The following is a 13,465-nucleotide window of genomic DNA, read 5'->3' as shown; positions in this document are numbered from 1 at the left end:
CAGGTAGTCCACCTTTTAGGTTCTCATAGATATCCCATTGATAGCTATTATAAAGCCTAAAGATTTCTCCTCCTTTACATAGAAAAGAGATTTCTTTATTGAAATTGGAAGCTAGAAATCTGCTAATTTCTGGAGCACTTTTGTGACTAGTTCAATATGTTTTGTCTTATTTTTCAAATAGATAAGACAATTATCTAAATAGCAAACAACTTCTTGGTCAAGAAATTCCCAGAGAACTTCCTTCATCATGTCCAGAAATATTGCTGAAGTGATAGCCAAGCCAAACAGCATTACTTTATATTCGTAATATTTATATCTTAATTGGAAAGCCATTCTCTAGTCATTTCCTTCCTTGATTCCAATAAGGTTGTAACCATCTTTTAAACTAATCTTAGAAAATATACTTGCTTCTGCTATGCAATCACATAATTCCAATATTAATTGTAGTAGATAATTGTTAAAGATAGTTATCTTGTTTAGGTTTCGGTAATCTACTATCAGTCATAGTCTTCTATTTACTTTTGGTGTAGAGAGGTTTGAGGCACTAAAGGGCAATTAACTTCATGTGATCTTTCTTTGGCATAATATATCGTCAAGATATTCCCATAGCAATTTAATCTGTTTATTAGACTGAGGGTAAATGAGTCCCTAAGCGGATTTTACTTTCTTAACCAATTTTATTTCATAATCAAAAGTTCTCCTCAATGTTAATTTTGCTGCTATTTATGAAAGAAATCGCTTCTTGAATTTCCAGTAGCGGCTTGAGAGAAAATTGAAGTTAATTTGGTTAGGATCTTCTATGATTTCAATCGGTTCAATCTAGATAGTATTTTCATTCCCAGCCCTTATCTCATCGTATTTGAACATATTTGCGATTCTTTTATATTTATCTTCTATACAAGTCTTGCATTTGGGATCCTTGAATTCCCATTTCATAGGTTCTCAAATATTGGATAAGGAGTGTTCTGAATGCCACTACCCAAAAGGCATTATCATTCTATAGTTATCTTGTTAGGAATACCAGGATCTGATACCTAGGAACCATCTTAAGTAGGTTAATCCCACTTGGAATTGGAATCTCTGGTCTCCAACACCCCCCTCTGGCCCCTTAATAGGGCTCACATGTTATCATCTGTACTGATCTCAATTGTGTCCTGTGATTAAATAGCCACAGAGTTTAAGGCATACGAATAGTGCTATATACATCACTATCATCATCTCGACTGGATCATGTTCACAGAATATACGAGAGTGGACCTTCAGCTAAGTCTGGGAAGTAGAATAGAGTAAATCTTTCAACTACCCAGAGAGTTACTAGGCTTCCAGGTTGTGATAACTTTGGCAAGTGCTATAAACAATTGGACATTTTCATACAAAGAGATAGTATTGAATGTTAAAGGATCTTTACAAAATGCCAATACACTAGCATATACTCTATGATAACCAGAAGAGTCTTGAACTCTGAGAAATACTACTACAGAAGCTAATAGACTTCATAGAACATTATAACTGGACTCAGCAATGCATTGTAGTTGCAGGAATAATTTCCAACATTAGAACAACAACTAAAACCACATCACTCGGAGCAATCAAGTGTGGTTGACCAAGGAAATATCTATTAATCCGATAGAATAGATTGTAGCAAATTAGTGAAAAGTCATCCAGAAGATATCTATCTATTAGATCTGAAGTTATAAAGGTTAAATGTCAGACGACCTAGGAAGGTTGAAATTGTGACTACCTTTATAGATACAACCTACAGATCAAACTGATCATTTTTATCCAAAAGGGAAACAATTAGGGCCAATTCAGTTCAACCTGAGAACTAGGCTTTAAGTCTAATGACTCTAAATATCGAACAATTACTATTGGGAATAGTATAGTTTCTAGTAAACAATACCATAATTACCAAAGAGGGTGTGGTAGTTTTTAAGGTTTTCAGGTGTTCGTATCTTTGAAGAATACCCGATATTGCAAGTTATAACTAGAGAGGTACAAAGTTTATATAATAGATAGATGTAGTCTGTGACTACTCAGACATGGAATATAAATATCGAAGTACCTTCTAAGCTTTTAAATATTATTAAGTAATAGAGAAGAGATCTTAACAATATAATATTGTTCTTACAATTCTATTCTACTTTACCTACTTCACCTTACTTTTAATAGTCATAAACGAAATGAGTATATATTTCGAGCCTTTTCAGACAATTTCAGTCTACAGAAATGAATCTTGGTTGGCTTAGGCAACTCTGAGTCTTTACAAGTTATCTCTACCTAATACTCCAGCTACTGTGATTTTGCACGCAACTTTGGACAAGTACTTGGTTTATCCAATTTCAAGCCAAACTAGACTCGTGTAGAATATTCCCCTAAATGGTAATAATGCTCCATTGAAGTCCTGAATTCTGACCAGATTTGGTCTCTCTGTAAATAGAACGTTGAATTTCTTCACAAGTTTTCTATTAATTAGGAATACATTGGACTCTGAATCTAATAGTACTCATATTTTATAGTATTGTCTTCTTGGATTCATAATGTGGATATAAGCATGTTTCTTAGAACAGTTATATCTTGTAGGTTTTATAACATTAAACACATATCTCTTAAAGTAAGAAGTCAAATCATCATTCTATCATTTTGACTTGTCTGAGGTTTGATAATAACTAGAATGTTTGTTATCACACCCATACAGTTTTGACCACTCAGGTCTCCTCAGACAAACTTGATTCCTTGATATATCGAACGGCCCACTACTAGTAGCCTTTACTCCCTACCCTGGGGTTCCTATACCTTCTACATTTACTACATGTAGAACCAATCTTAGAGGTATCAGCCATTGTCCAGATATCATGGAAACAAAATTCAGGTATGTAGAAGTAGTCAGCTCTCCATTTTATAACTATAAACAGTATTCTAATTTTATCAGGTACCTATTCAGTACCTGTATGGTACTTAAGAAGTAGCAACTAGAGGTAAGCTCAGAAGCTCTTGTACCTATTCCTCATATAGATTGAAGATGTACTTCGCTTATCCCTTTAGATCCTTTATCTTAGCCCAACTGCTACTCCATATTCAGTCCCCTTGGTACTATCTGTTTCCTGTTTAGGATTTAGCTCTTATCGGTAATCTTTCAGATTCCAGATCACGTGCCTATCTACCCTGATAATCATGCATCCAATTATTAAAACCAAACATGCAATACTCCCTCAGAGAGCAAAGAGGTACTGCCAATATGTACATTGCTCGTTATTGATCCCTTTAACCTTTTAGCAAAGAGAAGGCATGTCCTCCCACTTGAGTCATGGTTACAGGTTTGGTTTCCATGCTTCGATACCCCTTTGTCATTGATTTTGATTCCTAGAGAATATATTTCTTCTAAACTACCTGAACACTATTATTATCAGTACCAATAAAATGATGTAATTTCTTTCCTCATCATTACCTAGTTCCCGAAGCTTATTACTTCTGAGAACTTAGATGGTAGAAATATTTCTGTAATAGTATACTCCTGCTACATTTTTGGGCCTTGGTGTCTTGATAGAATAATCCTCTGCCCTTGTTCTAAATACCTTAATTTGTTCCCACCTGGTTTTGTACTCATGAGTTTCTATTTACAATGAGTACAATTGCTCTTGTCCTTTCTTTTATCAATCATTAACGGTAGAATTTCTCCTTAAGCCTTTTTGAAGTTTATATGCGTCAACTGTGTGGCCCCAGTAGATTTCTTTACCAACTTTTTTGGGCTCCAGCTCCCACTTCTGCTTCCTGGAGGAGGAACCACCCTGTATGATATAGGTCTTCTCCTCTTTTACCTTTAGTTAATTCTTTTCCGTAGGATTTTTATTGGAGAACAATTTAGCAGATTTCTGTTTAACCTGAATTAGGTAGTCCTGCTCCTGCTAGTCCTCCTTGTCCCTGCCTTCTTCTCAGACTACCTTCTCAAATTCTAGGTTGGTATTGTTTTTGTTTAAGCAGAGTCACTATCTAAATTAAGTAAGAAGCTTTTTGTCTACCACCATATGCCATGCTAATCCTATTAGTCAAGTATAGAAATTCAGGTTATGCATAGTTTGCATGAAAGTGTAAATATTGTACATGTATTCAACGGCTTCCATATCTCATATGACCTTACTCCCTTCCTCAAGAGAGGTATACTAACTGGTAAACTCTTACTCAATGCGAGTTTAAGAGAGTAGAGCTGAGTCTTGTTCTTCTCCTCAGAGGCCATCTATTACTTGTCAATAACATATAGCTATTAGGCTAACCTGTTTCTCTTTTGTTCTCCTCAGGACATAGATAGTCTATTCCCAATCATCCTCCCAAGTCTTGGGGTTATGTTTGAAGTAATCCACATATTGTATAAGCCAATAGTAGGCATATTAGCCTGTCTTTGCTTCGAGGAATGGGGGAGGGTCTGCTAGTTGCTTAACTCTTTTTATTAGAGCTTCTGCAAATACTTCAGCCACCTCACGTTGTTTAGGGATTAATTTCCATCTAGATCTGGATAGTTTTTCTCTATGTCTTCATTCCTTTTCTTCATCATCCCCATCATTACTCCTGTTATTTAAGTTACTACCTAGTATTGTTAGAGTTGGGGGTTCTCTATTACTTTTTTTCCCCTTACTGCAGGAAGCAAACTCCTTAAGTTTATCCCTTTCTTCTGCATCTTCCCACTCTTCTGGGACTAACTCCAACATAGCTTTTTGATCACTTTGTGGAGTACTATCCAGCGTTTCGATCTTGTCTAACACTAGAGCCAAGTTATCTAATACCTCAGTTTGATCCCTTTGAATAGTACAGGTAAAGTCAGAGTAGCTTTCTACTTCCCGCTTCATTCGAGCAGCCAGGTTAGATATTAATGTTCACATTATTTGGTTCCGTTGAGTCTGTTGTTCTCTAAACTCTTAAAATACTCATTCCAAAGTAGAGTACCATTTGAGAGCTTCTCACAGCAGTTGAGTCATCATCTACTCATGATACTTGTGCAGTACATTTTGCACTTGCAACTTAGCAACTATTTACCAATTGATACTTTCTTTGATTTCTCAGATGTTTTCTTTTACCAAAGTATACTAATATAATATAATTAATATATCATTATCATATATACCTTGTCCTTCCCACAATCATTATTGGACTTCTATCAACTCTTGTACATTGGCCTGCAAGTCAACCAATAAAGTATTAAAGGCAATATTGGTAGTATCAATACTGGTTAAAATGTCCTGCTATATTTGCCCTATAACAAACTCTATCCTAGTAGCAATTCTTATTAGGTCTGCTTTATGGGTATTAGGACATGCTATGGATAATCTCAAAACAAGATTGGATGCTCTCAAAGACTAAGGAATACCTGAAGCTTTACCTACAAGTCCTCCAGAAGTTTTTCTGAGAGAAAGAAGTAGTAAGAATGAATGATAGAAAGTTGTGGAGTGGTTGTCTTCTAAGGTATCTATTGGTTCCCACAAGTTTATTAATTTAGGAGGTTGAGACATTATTTTTGCTCACTTGTGGGCTTCTTCTTTTTCTTGTAACCAAGCTATAAAGGCTGGGTATTCAAAGCTTTCCATTTATATTGAATGTGCTACAGGATACTTAGTATTCTAGTTGCATCATGCATAAGGAGGTAGGTAGAATGTTTTGGTAACAAGAAAATCCAATAATATACTGTTAGGCAGAAACAATCTGTATAGACTCTGAATTGCCTAGACTAATCAAAATTTATTATGTAGACTGAGATCTCTCTAAAAAAGCTCAAAGAGTTACTCATTTCATTTATAACTACTAAGAGTAAGGTAAAGTAAAACAAAATTGTAAAACAATATTAAATTGTTAAAGTCTGTTCTCTGTTGCTTGATAATGTCTAAAAGCTTAGGAGGCACTTCAATATTTATATTCTGTGTCTGGGTGTTCATGGACTACATCTATCTCTTATACAAATTATGTACCTCTCTAACTATAACTCGCAACGTTGGGTATTTTCAAAAGTGTGAACACCAGAAAACTCTGAAACTATCACATCCTTCTCGCTAATTCACTATTTTGCCAGTGAGGAAACTGTTCTGTTTCTAATAGTAATTATTCAATCTTCAGAGTTCTTAAACCTATGGCCTAGTTCTCAAGTCAAATTGTGTTGGCCTCAATGGCATTTTCTATTAATAAGATGATCAGTTTCATCCAGTGGTCGTATCTGCAGGAGTAGTCATAGATGCAACCATACTAAGTCACTAACATTAAACCTACATAACTTCTGATTCAACCCACAGATGTGTTTCTGATAATTTCCTACTGATTCGTGAGAAGCCATTTCATCAGATTAGCAGATAGTCCCTCAGTCGACAACTCCTAGTTGTTCTAGGTAACAATACTTTAGTAGTTATTTAGTATTGGTGACAATTTCCATAATCACATGATATTCTCTGGCCTAATATTGACACTCTCAGAAGTTCATTGGCTTCTTTAGTAGTGCTTCCTAGGAGTTTTAAATGCTTCTACTTATTGTAGTATGGATGAGAATATATTGGTTTTTCATAGAAATCCTCTAACATTTAATATCATATCTTTGTGTGAAAATGTCCCATTACTTCACACCTATTCCAAAGATATCCCATATTCCAAGCATAGTAACTCTCCAGGTTATCAATAGATTTACTCCTTTCCACTTCCCAGATCTAGTGGATGGTCCCCTCCCCTATATCCCACGAACAGGATCCAGTCAGACAGACAGTAGTGATCTATATAGTGTTATTTTGAAACCTTCAATTCTGTGATATTATAGTTTTAAAACATTATAACAATCCTACTTTTTTGTACTTAATTCTTTAACATGTAACGACCTTACCTCTTCTGATTTCCTAATACCTCAATAGCTGACAGTATTCCTATCATTACTATCACTTCTGATCGCAATGATAATATTGTACTCACGTTACACCTTATAAGTGAAACCTCTTTCTCATATAGCATTGTGCAAAGTATATATAAAGTATTGATTTAACTTGCAGTATAGGAAATAACTTAAGTAGTTATGTGAGGAGTCTGTACCAGAAATTCTTTTTTTATTTTACTTTTTTTTATTTTTTATAATATATTCTTTATTAAAGTACAAGAACTCACATGCAGTACTAACTATAGCATAAACAAAATCTTAACTCCAAAACAATACTGTAATAAAGGAAACCAAACTAGTGCCTCCAAATATCACAAGCAACCAATATCATAAAAATGTATAAAGTTAAATATAAAGGGAAACATTCAAACTAAAATTAAAAGAAAATCTGTTTAGGGAAAGCAATTAACAAAGAAAGCCTTTCCAGCATCTGAACTTATAACCATTGAGGGGGCAGAGGGGAGTGGAGAAGGCCCACGATAGCCGATATGGTGTTGCCAAACAATGTGGGAGAAAAATAGGAGCGACAGAGCGTGGTGTACCAGAGGTTCTTTTTTTTTTATTTTTATAATCATGTATTCATTGTTTAGGTACAAGAACTCGCATGCAGCGATAGCTATGGCGTAAACAAAACCTTAATCCCAATGTAAACAAAAACAAAAGAAAGCAAACTATTGCCTCCAATAAGTGCGAACAACCCATATCTCAAAGTGCATAAACAGCTAACTATAAAGGGAAATATTCAAACTAAATACAAAGAAATCCTACAAGCAAGGAAATCAAAGAAGTATGCTCTCACCAACGGCTTAGGCTGAGGGCGAGGAACCAAGTGAGGAAGTGGGGCTCTTGACTGGTCGGGCCGCAGAGGAGGGGTATCTAAGTGCAGGCATGTCTGGGGAGAAGCCAATCGAGGTGGCGGCTATGTAGGTGGATAGGCCGTGGGGCAGCTCCAGCGATGTATAGATGGGTTCCCCTTCTTCAAGGCACTCGACTCCCGGGAGGTGGGTGTCTCTGGCTCTTTTATGCGAGGTGCATTCAAGAATGGCATGGTGGAAGGACTCAGGCTCCTCCTCACAGTAGGTGTACGTGTCAAGGGTATCCAAGTCTCTCCATGAGTGGTGGCCGGCCAGGTAGCTCTTTCCTGACCTCATCTGGTGGATCCTGTCCGCTATGAATTTCCCCAAGCCCATGAAGGGGTGAGGCGACAGAGTGGGCGAGTAGATGTATCGGGGCAGAGGTGGGTATTGTTTGGTCCAAGTGTTTAGGAGGAACTGACAACAGCCTTTCTTGAGGGTAGGAAAAGGAGGGTTGCCAGTGGCCGCAGGGGGCAAGGGCTCAGGGAGGAGGGCAGGCAATGCTGGCGGGACCCGAGGAAGATGACCGACAAGGTTGCCCACATGGTGAGCTATTGTATCAAGTAGGAGATGCCTCTTTACCAGAGGGGATAGCTCGGGGGTTTTCTAATTCAGGAGCCTGTAGTCCAGCGTAAGCCCCACCGTCAAGGGGCGGTGGTCCTCCAGGGAGTGGTAGCAAGAGGTTGTAGGGAAGGAGCAGTGTAGCCGTGCAGTTAGCGGATTTCTTTCCAGGGGGAGGCACACCATCCTCAGCGCCGCCAGGCATTGACGGTGTTCAATGAGGCATTGTATCGGGGGAAGGGCTGAAGCACAGGGGAGGATGCCGGTAGGGGTTTTGGACAAGCAGTTGGTGATCCAACGCTGAACCTGTCTCCAAAAGACAGCAAGCCGGTCGGTCATTGTTGCAGAGGGTGAGAAGAGATCTGCTCCGAAGAGGAGTATGGGTACGAGGAGGGAGGACGCTAGCCTGTAGCAGAGGAAGGACGCAAGCCCCTTCCTAGGACCCGATAGTCTCTTGAGCATGGAGAAGGCACCCTGGGCAAGTACTAAAGATTTCGAGAAGTGGGTGCTGGTAGTCCACCGGAGAGAATAAGAGGCCGGCTCAAAATAGTGGCCGAGCCTACAAACCACCCCAGAGGGGCGGAACAGCAGTACATCAATAACGATAGGGAGAGTGGATGCGAGGTCCCTTTGTCTAAACGTCCTCCAGTACATGAGTTCAGTTTTGGGTACAGAGAAGGAGACTCCAAGACGCCTACCCCTTTGAGTCAACATCTTGACTAGATGTTGGAGGTGTTGGACATTCCTCCTGTAGGAGTTAGAGGCAACAGTAACCACAAAGTCATCCACATAGGACAGGATTAATCCACATGGTACCGGAAAGAGGAGGGACGAGACATAGATAATAAACAGAAGAGGTGATATTGGCGAGCCTTGCGGAGTGCCAACCTGAACTGGCTTGAAAACCCTGAGTGATCCCTGGAAAATGAGATGTCATTGCCTTCCTGTCAGGAAGGACATAACCCAGGAGCAGAGGTATGGAGGTATGCCCTTTGAATGCAGCATATGGAAGAGGTCATTCAGGAAGACATTGTCAAAGCCTCCCTTGATATCAAGGAACAAGGTGGATGCAACTAACTGAGTCCGTTGCAGTGTTTGAACTTCATAGGCCAGAGTCGCATAGGCATCGAAAGAGCTAAGCCCTGGGAGGGAGCCGCATTGATGGAGGTGTAGCAGGCCCAACGACCTAGCCAAGGGTGAGAGGCGATTTGCGATTTTCCTTTCCATGATCTTGGAGACCATTTCAAGGAGGACAATTATTCTGAAGGAAGCAGGTGTGTTGTAGGAGGGTTTGCCTGGTTTGTCTATGACCACTTGTCACGAACGTGGCTTAGTGAGGAAAGGGTTTTCACGTGACACATGGTTATGAGTCACAGGTATGTTATTGTTTCACGCATATAACCTATTCGGGTTGTATGATTAGTTATGTGTGGGATTCGTGATGCTTTCGCACACGGCTCAAGTATGAGTCATGGGACATGTGCCTGATGAGTATGCCTTACGAGTACGCCTTACGGGCAAGCCTTGCGCATATGATTTATGTTTCGCACATGACCTTATTATGATGTCATGGGTTTCGTGCATATGACTCAGTCGAGTCATATGACTTGTTTATTGCGTTATTATTAGTTTATGAGTTTTGCACATGACCTCGCTATAAGGTCATGGGTTTTGAGCATGTGATCACTTTGGTCACATGATTAGTTTGTTTTGATTTGGTTTTGCACATGTGACCACTTTGGGTCACATGATTAAAGGCGGGAAGAACACTATATAAGGAGGCCGATGCGGCCGAGGAAGATAGGTTCTTCACGCTTTGTTCTAAGTACTTTTCCTACATATTACTTTAAACAAATATAAAACACCTTTACGATCTTTATCCTTATTGCAATATTATCGTTACGCTAAGAAGCACTTGTTACGAAGACGAGTTAGAGAAAGCTTACGATAGGTGTTTCCGGTAGAAGACAGAGGTCTTGTACTATCGGTAACATAGGCAGAGGCCTAGAGCTATCGTAAGACAAGGAAAGAAAGGGAAAGGAAAGATAAGTATCGTTTCCCGTCGCCAAGAACTAACTATCTGAAAGGGGATCGTTACATTACAAAGCGTCACCTAATGCGATACCAAACGATACAAGACGGCATCCTTCAACCCAGATCGAGAAGGAGATATTGACATCGACGATCAAAATCTTAATCTAGGAGGATTCAGCGACGCCCTAGATTATGTCTCAGCAGAACCCTCAAGACCAGCAAGCCCAGTAACCCCAGAGAAAGGATCACCAGTCGATAGCTCTCCTGCTGGAACGCCACGACCCGAGAGAATGTCGGGATCCGCAGTACCTGGGCCACCGGCCCCAGCCGCTCCGGCACCAGGAACCAGCATACTTGGAATGACTGAAAATCAGTTTCAGGCATTTCTTGCAGCCACGCGAAATACAGGGCAAGGAAATGTCCACCGACCAAAAGCAAAGGAGCCCGACACATACGAGGGAGCCGAAGATAAGCTACGAATATTCTTAGCGCAATGCGAGGGATATTTTGCAGTTAAGGGATACGGAGATCACCATGATGAAATCAAGATTCCATATGTGGAATCTCTACTCAGAGGACTCGCAGGACAATGGATCATGCCCTTCCAAGATGAAAGGAAACAGAGGGAATGGGTCACTTATGAAGAGTTCAAGGCGACACTCTTTGAACAATTTAGAGACCCCAACGCCAAAGAAACAGCAAGACGAAAGCTAGAAAAACTCCAGCAAGGAAAACAAATGTTGTCAGCATACTGGAAGGAATGTCGACTGTTGGAATACGAAGCCGAGTTTGATGACGTGACGCTCTACATCATCCTCCTGAGGAACAGCAGCGAGAGACTCCGAGATGCATGGGGAATCTCTGACCTGCGCTATACAACAGCCGAACGATTTGCAAGATGGGCAATCGACAAAGAGAGCAAATTAAACATGGTTCGGAGCAACTCGGAAAATACTATAGCACATAGGGTGGTCCAATCATCCAGGAATGTGGACGGGACCTTCAAACCACAAGCACCTCGAGGAGAAAGTCGAGTATTACCACCAGGCGAACCAACGGAATTGGACAAATCAAGAGCAGGGCCTGCTCTGAATCTGTCTAAGGAAGAATACGCCAGAAGAATGAATGGGAAATTATGCCTGAGGTGTGGAAAAGCAGGGCATCGGATACGAGAATGCAGAAGCCGACTAGACAACGGATACTAGGGAAACAGAGCTACTGGAAATAATCGTTTCCAAAATCAGAAAAGAAGTAACATCCGCGAAATGATAGCAGAGGATTCACCGGCGGAAAACGAAGAGGGTCCCCAGTAAACAGTGGTCTGGGAGACCCAAGATGTGGACCTGGAAAACCCATCAAATTAGCGAACTACTACACGGCACTACACACGCAAAGAGGAGAAGGAGATGGAGATCATGTGATGATCAAAACGAAGATATACAACAGAGAAAGAGAAGAAACAACAATATATGCAATGCTCGACTCGGGGGCCACTGAAGACTTCATCGATAAAGAAATATGCAACAAATACGGCCTCCACACCAAACAAGCGAAGAAAGCAAGACAGGTCTACCTAGCGGATGGAAAGCCAAGCGCTATGGGTCCTATAACCCATACGGCGACAGTACCTATGGACATTGACAGCCATAGGGAAACGGCAACCTTTCAAGTGGCAGATCTAAAGAACCACAAGATAGTCCTAGAGATGCCATGGTTACGGAAGCATAATCCAACGATCGATTGGAACGAGAACAAGATGACGTTTATAGGTAAACTATGTGCGACACAATGTCTCAACAGTTCACCTGTAGTCTACTCCACAACAATACGAGAAGCGGAAGAAGAAACTTGGCATGCAAAGTTTGCCGAGATGCGGCAAGACAAAAGGGTCCGGATACAAAAACTGGACCAAGAGGCAAAAGTGCCTACCAAGGGTTCCAAAGGGGCAGCAGGACACGACCTATATGCCAACGAAGGAATCAAGATACCAGCCAATGGGCAGGCAACGATAGCAACGGGAATAGCCATTGGACTCCCAGAAGGCACCTATGGACGAATAGTACCCCACAGTGGTCTAGCAGTCAAACACCGACTCATGACCATGGCAGGAGTGATCGATGTCGACTATACCGGTGAAATCAAAGTGGTCCTGGCCAACCTAGCTCAAGAGGACTACCAAGTCCAGAAAGGCGATCGAATCGCACAGTTGATAATTGAAAAAATCAACAAAGAGGATCTGCATGAAGTAGATCAACTGGAAGAAACCATGAGAGGAAACAAGGGATTTGGAAGTACGGACCAAAACCAGCTCGATAGTACAAAAAGAATTGAGATCAAAGAGATCACAGCACAAGCCTTTGGACGATATTATCGAAGAGGAGATACAACAGGAATTCTCAAATGGACATACGAAGACGAGAAAACAGTTCTAGCAAAAATCAACATCAGAACAGAACTAGCAATCCAGGACAAGAAATACCAAAGCAAAAAGGGATGGAGAGAATTGGTTCTAAAAGAATATTACCAATTCACAAATCTATTTCAAGAGGAGGAAGCTATGGAGGTACCACCTCGAAGACCAGGAATCGACCACGAAATTCAGTTGGACAAAGATGAAAAAACGGGAAAAACAAAAGAAATTCCCTATAAGAAGTTATACCCCCTAGGGGAAGCAGAGCTCGAAGAACTTAGGAAGTATATCGAGCAAAACCTAAAGAGAGGATGGATCCGAGACTCTTTCGCGTCAAGAGGACCTCTAATACTATTCGTCAAAAAGAAAGACGGAAAAATGAGACTCTGCGTGGACTACAGGGCCCTCAATTCGGTTACCAAGAAAGACCGATATCCACTACCCTTAATTGGGGAAGCACTGGACAGACTATGATCAGCAAAATATTTCACCAAACTCGACATCAAAGACGCATACCACAATATACGCATCATGGCAGGAGACGAATGGAAGACTACATTCGCCTCCAGATACGGAATGTTCGAATACTTGGTTATGCCTTTCGGGCTAACCAATGCACCGGCTTCATTCCAGAGATGGATCAACAGGGTACTTAATAAGTACCTCGACATATGTTGCATCGTATACCTGGATGATGTACTCATATATTCGGAA

The sequence above is a fragment of the Tuber melanosporum genome (assembly GCF_000151645.1).
Source record: "Tuber melanosporum whole genome shotgun sequence assembly, scaffold_12, strain Mel28".
Taxonomy (NCBI): domain Eukaryota; kingdom Fungi; phylum Ascomycota; class Pezizomycetes; order Pezizales; family Tuberaceae; genus Tuber; species Tuber melanosporum.
Note: the sequence above shows the minus strand (reverse complement) of the source record.